Consider the following 8,558-nt stretch of genomic DNA (forward strand, 5'->3'; position numbering starts at 1 on the left):
AGGAGAGACTGTTCCTGAGAGGGTGTACAGGAGAGACTGTTCCTGAGGGGCTCTGGAGCTGATTATACCTTGGGCTGTCAAAGGAGCTTTCCCTTTGATATTCTCGAGAGTATCAAAATATAAAGGTAATGATATGGTCTCTGACTTCAAGCAATGAGGAGGCCTTCCTGGGTGGGATTTTTTTTAATGGCTCTTAAAGTGCAAGGCCTGGGCTCTCTGCTGATATCTGAAGATCAGATGGATAAGACCCTGTGAAGTTGACAATGTTATGATTAAGGGTTTGTGGAAATACTGCTTCTTAGCTGTCTTGATGTTTCTTTTGATTTGGTATTACTGCTCACTTACCAGGAGAGAGAAACTATAATTGGTTTTGGGGTAGTGAACATGCTCCAGATCGTCCAAGTTGGAGTACATTGGCTTTCTCAAGGAGTCTCCCACATCCAAAGCAATGGGCTAAGACTGCACTTAGAGGTAAAAGTCAGGTACTAGAGATCAGAAAGGTTTGAAAAGCAGTGCCTAAAACAGTCTCCTGAAATTGTGGAGGAGCTGGAAGTCTGATGGAGCAGACCCAGTCATTGGCTAGAGTTTCCACTGTAGTGTACAGCTCGTGTACCCAGGCAAAAGCCTTTTCAGGACTCACTTTCTGCTCTTCCTCGGAACACTACGGATCCCTTTACCTTCTCTCTCTCTCTCTCTCTCTCTGTCTGACATTCTTGTGATGGGTTTAACATTTAAGTAAAAACCAGTCAGAAAGAATTCTTATAAAATTAATGATAGAAAAAAAAACTCATTTTAAAGTGTTTCCCAAAAGATTCCCAAGAATGTCATTGCGGAAAGTGTCCTCTGGTTAAACTTTGTGTGGGAAATATTCTACGTCTATGACTTCCTCAAAGGTATTATTTCTGTGGGCTTGGTTATCTCCTTCCACCTTTCCGTGGCTTCCAGAGACTGAACTTAGGCTGTCAGGCTTATGTTCTTAGTGGTAAGAATGTACCTGCTCAGCCATCTTGTTTGCCTATGTTACTTGAGTTTTAAAGATAGAGAATTTAGATTTTCTATTTTGTAATATTGTCTTCTGATCATATTTTACTTTTTATAATTACTGAATGTCAGCTGAGTGTATTTTTAAGTATATTTTTAAAAAATATTTTGTGTGTATGTATGTTTTGCCTGCACGTATGCATGTATGTCTTCTGGCCACAGAGGCCAGAATATAATGTCAGCTCCCTTGGAGTTATAGCCAATGGTGAGATCCTATGTGGGTGCTGGGAATTGAACCCAGGTCCCATTGAAGACCAGCTAGTGGTCTTAATCACTGAGTTTCCTCTCTAGCCCCCAATTGTGCAGATTAGTGTATACAGTTGTGTGTGCATCCACCTCCTTAGAGATGAAGATGCCGTTATTTGATGATCTGGCAACAGTCATTGCATCTCGTACTGGCATTGGCTGTAGGCGTGGAGCCGTGATGCGGGGTCTCCTGTAGACATTGTTTAGTTGCTCCTGATGGCAGGAAAGCTGGGAGAGTAACTTGGCTTCTTGGCTGATGCAGGAGCTCTCTGACCACCATTAAATAACAACTGCATGTTTTCCTCAGAGTTTGAGGTGATAATTTGAACTTTGAATATATAGTTTTTCTCTCTTACTCATATTTTTGAAAGTGAAAAGAAGAACATATGAATATCTTGCTGAATTATTCTTTGGGTATTTGCTGGGTAGCATTCTAAAATGTTGTTACAGCACTAATCAAGCCCCCAATCATCTTTGATTTGGAAGTAAGCATACTAACCCATGTTTTTTCCATTATTATATTTTAAGAAGAAAATAAAAGTATTTCTAGCAATGTTTTCTTTCCTGCTATCCCTAAATAATGCCCTTTCTCCCTTTCTCTCCCTATTCTTCCTTGGCTGTTCGAATAGACCATGATGCAAGCAGACACTTGTATCTAGGAAGGCTTTACATTCTCCCAGCAGTACAAAGACGTGCGTGCTCACGCCTCTTTCTACCTTCTTCACCAGCACAAGCACATTGCAGGGCAGCTGTCTTCCCCCCGATTCTTTTTTGTACCTAACCATTACTTGCTTGGGCACAGACGCCACTCCCTTGTTTTAGAAGCCATACTGTTCTTGGTGTGGTATTATACCTCACAGTGGCATGTCACACGTATTTTTGATTCAACAACTTTTACCTTTTTCTTCCTACCACAATTACAGTTTTATCAGAAAGTCAAAAATACTGACTGGAAGCTGCCAACATATTCTCTTTTTCTTATACTGAACCAGTTATTGCTACTTCAAATAAGGAAGCTAACACATTTAGTAATTCTTTGGACATTGTGCAAGTTAATTACCTGCACATTTCCGGAAACTCGTGCATCATTGTCTTGAGGTCATTCTAGGAAAAGCGTTATGTGTAGACCAGTGCTTCTGGGTGGAGGTGGCAAACGTTTTTAATCCCAGCACTTGGGAGGCAGAGGCAGGTGGATCTCTGTGAGTTTGTTGCCAGCCTGGTCTACAGCGTAAGTTCCAGGACAGGTTCCAAAGCTACATAGAGAAATCCTGACTCGAGAAACAAAACAAACGAACAAGAGAAATAGGAAAAGAATCATTTAAAGACAACTTCTAATGTATAGTTTAAGAAGGAAACAGTGTAAAACTTAGCAACTGCAGCGAAGCTATGCAAAGGATAGAAGCACATTCAATAGAGAACCTCTAGGTGTGGCCAGCGACACAGGCACCTAGCTCTGAGCCAGTGTTCATTGCGCAAGGGTGGAATAGAGATCTTAATGGATCCAGAGCATCTCTGTGACCCTCTGTGCTGAGCCAAGGAGAAAAGGCAGATACTCCCCATGTGCTTGCCCTTCAGAACTGTCAGGCAAGGGACCTCTGCTCCCTGAACCCCAGGACAGTATTAACCACCCTCCTTGGGACTCACACTGATCCAGATATGGCTGATTCTGCCACCTCTTTACAGTCAACCTTGGCAGCCATGTTAGCTTTCCACTGTGGCGGCTGATACTCAAGACAGTCAATTTATAAAAAGAAAAGTGTTGTTCTGACTTAGTTTCAGGGATTTCTGTCTCTGTTGGGCTGGTCGCTTGGCTCTGGGTCAGTACTAAAGCAGCACATATGATGAGGGGATCATCTCATGGCCAGAAAGTGGACAGGAGGAACAGGAAATGACGAGGGTCTTACAGTCTCCTTAAGCCCACCCCCCCCCAGGGCCCTAAGACTGCCCGCGAAGCCTCAACTATGAAAGCGTTCCATATTTCTACTCCAGGGAGCCCTGTCCTTTAACATATGGACCAGATCCAAACTACAGCAGCAATATCTACATCCACTCATAGGATGCTAATTTTCCAGACTATAAGCTATGGGGCCCATGAACATTTTTAAATGTCTGCCCACTCCTGGGGGAGCTAGGTCTATATTAGACTCTTTGCAGAGATTCCCTGCTAGGGTATTAGGGTTTGACGTGAGTCCCCAGCAGCTCATGTTTTAGAATACCTGGTGCCTAGCTGGTGGGACTGCTTCAGGGAAATTCTGAATCCTTTTGGACGGTGGCCTAGCTGGCAGAAGTAGGTTACTACAAAGTGATGGATGTCTGTTCTGGCCAAGCCTCTCTGCTTCCTGCTCTGCCTAGATGTGAGCGCCTCTGTCGCGTGCTTTTGCTGTCACGACCCCACCACACTCTGCTCGTCTTCTGTTGTCTGTCAGGTATTTCTCTGAGGAGAAAAGTAAGGAGTCCCGAGGGCAGTGTGGTGGAGTGGATCCCAGAAGCCCTGCCCTGTGTGTGCCAGCCTGGGAAAGACAGCAGTGGACAGCTGGCCTTGCATAGCTCAGGAAAGCTGTGAGGGCAAGGTGCCCAAGACCTTGAAGGTCCATCCAGTGTGTCATGAGACAGCATAGGGGGTGGAAGATTATTCTGGAATGTTATGATTCACAGTCTACCCTGCCGAGATTCAGGCACGCTTTGGTCCCGTTATCCCTGTGCTTTTACAGTTTCTCCCTTGTGGAGTAAGAAGGTTTGCTCGTTCCTGCCCCGCCGCTACATGTCGATTTCACAGGGCCGGAGCCGGAATGGGCCTTTCTTGACTCAGAACAGGCAGTACATATCTGAGTTCACCCTGAAATGAGCAGAGACTGATGCTGGGGACGGAAATAAATGTCTTGTCCTTGAGGAGGACACAGGGGAATGCCGTGCTTTGAATTTGGATTGCCTGTGCCAAAACTCAGTTGAGATGTATTCCTTATTGGAAGGCAGTTAGGTGGTTTTGAAAGTGACGCAATTAGCCCAACTTTAAGGATGTAATTAGAGTAAATTGGTCCCTAATGTTGGGCTCCTGGGACCTGGTCTTACCAGAAGCAGAGAAGAGTCCTGAGCTAGGACATTCTGTCACCTCCCCATTCCTACTCGTACCATGAGACCCTGAAGCGACTCCCCGTGAGCAGCAAAGACTACCAAGCTCAGCAGGACTTGGCCTTGAACTTCTCAGGCTTCAGAAATCTTTGTTTGTGTGCAATCCCCGTGAAATATACATACATGCGTACAGATAGACAGACAAGCCGGCAGGCAGGTAGGTGGGCATTATGAGCTGGGGATCTAAGCCAAGGCCTGTCTAGCCAGTTACTCAGGTCCTTGGCTGTATCCACAGTCCACAAAGACAGTCTGATATGAGATTGGCCAAATCTATAGACTACACTGCAGAAAAGGAAGCCTGGCTCTCCCCTAAAATAATAGCAATATTTGAATAAATATTTTATATGACCAATTTTATTAAGAATAACAGAGTAGCGATTTATTTTGTCCTCAAATTGTCATTCATCCTCTTACCATTCAGACAATCACAATTAACAATTTTGCCTTCATTTTTTTGGTGTGAAATTATCTGTCTCATGATTATTTTTAAAGTCACATTTAATATTTTGTTTATTTGTTTTTTGAGACAGGGTTCCTTTGTACAGCCTTGGCTGTCCTGGAACTCACTCTGTAGACCAAACTGGCCTTGAACTCACAGAGATCTGCCTCCTCTGCCTCCCAAGTGCTGGGACTAAAGGCATGTGCCATCACCGCCCAGCTCCAGTTAATACTTTAAAATTTGTTCTGCATTAATAAGCCTAGCAAAAAATATATTTAATTAAAGAAAAATCAATTCTTTCAATAGCCTAACCACATATTATTAAAGAGATCATGGAAAAATAAGTGAATAGTCAAAAACAGAATAATGGCCAGGTACTTTATTCAAATGAGGTTAACTTAAAAAGCAGTGTGGATTCGGTCCACTGCAAGATGCCTTTCTTCTACGTTGTTGGTTCCATTTAGTATTACAGAGGTATATCATTTGTGTTTTAATAAATAAAGCTTGCCTGAAGATCAGAGGGCAAAACAGTCATACTAGTCAGCCATACAGGCCAGGCAGTGGTAGCACACACCTTTAATTCCAGGACTGGGGAGACAGAGCCAGATGGATCTCTGTAAATTCAAGGCCACACTGGGCTAGGCAAGATTGAATCAGTCTAAAAGAGAAACAGACTTCACACAAAAGTGACCCCAGCACTTGGGATCCCATGCCTTTAATCCCAGCACTAGGGAGGTGGAGACAGGAGCGATATGGCTGGGCAGAGAGGAATATAAAGGGGAAGAGACAGGAACTCAGTGGAGTATGGAGTCTGAGGTTGGCGGAGAGCATTCAGGATCACCCCGTTTTTTGTCTGAGTCTTGGTCGAGGTATAATCTCTCTAGTGGCTTGGCTGCTTTGCTTTTCTGATCTTCAGCAGGAACCCCAATATCTGTCTCTGGGTCTTTTAGTATTCGTGCTACAAAGTATGTTAGTAACGTGGGATAATGATTGTGTTTTAACACTGAATTCACCTCAGCAAAGGATACGTTTTGGTAAGTAAGAATTCTGTAGGATGATATGAGTTCCACGTTAAGTTTTTAAATGAAAGCAGTTGACATTCAAAAGGGAACTAAGTGTTTTTTATTGTTGTTCTAAATATTGCTTCTGTTCTCCGTGCTTAATGCCGGAGTCCTTCTGGCCAGTGCCTTCTCCTGCTGATGGTTTGGAAGTTGCAATAGGGCCACATAATAAGTAAAAGCATTTGGTTTCTGCCCTAGAGTTTCTCAGAGTGCTTATGGTTCCTCTGCAACATAAGACTTCTTTCTAGTTTTATTGAATCCTTAGTGATTTATCTGTCTATAATATCTGCCCTCCACTCTCTCTCTCTTCCTGCTTTCTTGATAGCTAATCTAATTTTGTGAATGGGTTCAGGTTAATTCCAGAAGCACAGTTGCAGGAGCCATAATTGGCAGCTTATGCCCATGTCAGAAGTTTGTTTCCCAGGAGCTGGAGACTAGCTTGTTTTGATGAATTTCTTCATTGCTGTCCTAATTTCCCTCTTGATCTTCCGAAGCTTTTCCCCATGGGACCTTGATAGCGTGCGATCCTGAAGATCCCACCACTTCATTTTGTTCAGGCTCCAAGCTTATATCTGTCATTTTTGATTGCTGCAAAATCAGTTGGAGGGGAAGACTTTAATAATCTTGAGACCCAGAAGTTTGACAAAAATAGTGTGTGGACCACGGGTGGTGAAATCCCCAAAGCTGTGCCTAGCCTTCTTGTATTTCTTACATGCTTGCCTACAGAGTGGGAAAGAGTGAAAGGGAATTTAAATGTATTTTCCTTGCACTTGTCTTCATTATGAGCAATATTAATAGGTAATCCAAATAAAAATAATCAAGAAGAGAGTTAATACCCCTTTTGTTTTCTAACTCAGTGATTCTCAAACAATCCAGTTTAATCAGGATGATGAAAAACTGGAGACTAGACCATGGTAATAAATGTGTTTGTTCTCGTGGTTGCTTCGGCAAGAGGCCTCTCAGTCACCTATCTCCCAGAAGAGAGTTCTCTCCACTAGAACAGCATATGCTGTTAGTCTCCATCTTCAGGAACACTCTCTGACTAGACAACATCATGTCCTTAGAGCAGCGTAGTGTTCCCACTCTGTGCGGAACTATCCATGCTGGAGGAAACTGTGTGCCTACCCAGTTTGTACTGTACTGCGTCTTGTGAATTGTTTTACAGAATGATGTGTACAGTGAGAGTGGACACCGTGCTTTGCCAGGAGGGTAATGTTTAGGCATATTAGTTTCATCTGAAGTAAGGAAGCATGCAGTCTGGCATAGAGTGTGTTCAGTGTGACGATGGTGGGACTCTGAATATAACGTCATACAACTGCTATTTTATTAGCATTAGAAAGATGAGGAACAGGGGCAGGGGCAGTTGGCAGGTGCGGGTGTCCAGCAGTGTTAGGAAGATTTGGTTCTGCTTGCTGCTGGACTACAATGTCAATTTTCCTTCCTACTTCTTTAGCAGAACTGTTACTAACCCTGGAGATCAATTTTCCCAGTTCAAGGACTGCATCGTCCAGTTTGGCTTGAAGCTGAGTGTGGCAATGTGGTGTAAACTCATCAGACGAACACGGAGCCCTTTGATAGGATTGGTTTTGAAAGCTTTGTTCTCTTGCTTCTGTTGATCAGATGTGGGGACGTACTGCCCGAAGCTTCTGTCACCGATATGAACCATGACGTCTGGTGTACACTCCCACATGGTAGACCAGCGAGTGGGGAGGTTTGCGGGGGCCTGAGACATTACAAACTATGATATCATCATGTTTTACTTGAAAGGTCTTTCTCTGTAGTCCTGGCAGGCCTAAAATTCACTGTTGAAAATAACTCAGCCTCAAACTTGCCGTGATCCTTCTGTCTCAGCTTCCTTATGCGCTTGTGTCAGCAAACCCTGAATGTTTCATGAGAAACTGTGTGTGTGTGTGTGATGATGTCCAAGTCTTAGTTATATGTGGCAGAACCATTTCTAACTGATGTGTATCTAAATTAAAATATTAAGAAATAATATAAGCATGTTATTTAGTAGCACAGAAATCAATACTAAAGGGAACAGGATAAACTGAATGCAGTTGCCTTTGGTAGTGGGAATTGGGATAAAAACAAATGTTTACTATTTTTTCTTATAATAATTAATATAATATTTAACATTTTAAGTTAGGTACATCATTAATTGTAGTGATATTTCATTTGTATTTTAATAAATAAAGCTTGCCTGTAGCTTAGAGTGTAAAATAGCCCCACTGATCAGCCTTACAGACCAGGAAGTGGTGACACACACCTTTAATCCCAGTAGCCACACTAGTTTGCCACACAAACCAGGCAGTAGTGGTGCACGCCCTTAATCCCAGAACTAGAGAAGAATATAAGACAAGAGGAGACAGCTCTCACACACAGTCTCAGAGATTCCTGGAGGCAGGATGGCCATTTCAGACTGAGGTAGAGGGAAGAGCCAGTGGTTGGCTGTTTTGCTTTTCTGACCTTCAGGTTGAACCCCATTTCTGTCTCTGGGCTTTAATTAATCATGCTACAATTATTAAAATCAAATGAACTTTTTTCTATTTTTACTTAGTATTATGTATTCACTTCCCATCTATAATAAGTACTTCTCTCTTTTTTTTTTTTGGTTTTTCGAGACAGGGTTTCTCTGTGGCTTT

General features: G+C 42.9%; 1 protein-coding gene across 1 annotated transcript in view; it reads left to right on the forward strand.

Moving 5' to 3' along the window:
* The window catches only part of Lekr1 (leucine, glutamate and lysine rich 1), a 127,315-nt gene that overhangs the window by 26,644 nt on the left and 92,113 nt on the right, over positions 1 to 8,558 (forward strand). The window lies entirely within an intron of this gene.

This window comes from Microtus ochrogaster, chromosome 1 (assembly GCF_000317375.1).
Source record: "Microtus ochrogaster isolate Prairie Vole_2 chromosome 1, MicOch1.0, whole genome shotgun sequence".
NCBI classification, from domain to species: Eukaryota; Metazoa; Chordata; class Mammalia; order Rodentia; family Cricetidae; genus Microtus; species Microtus ochrogaster.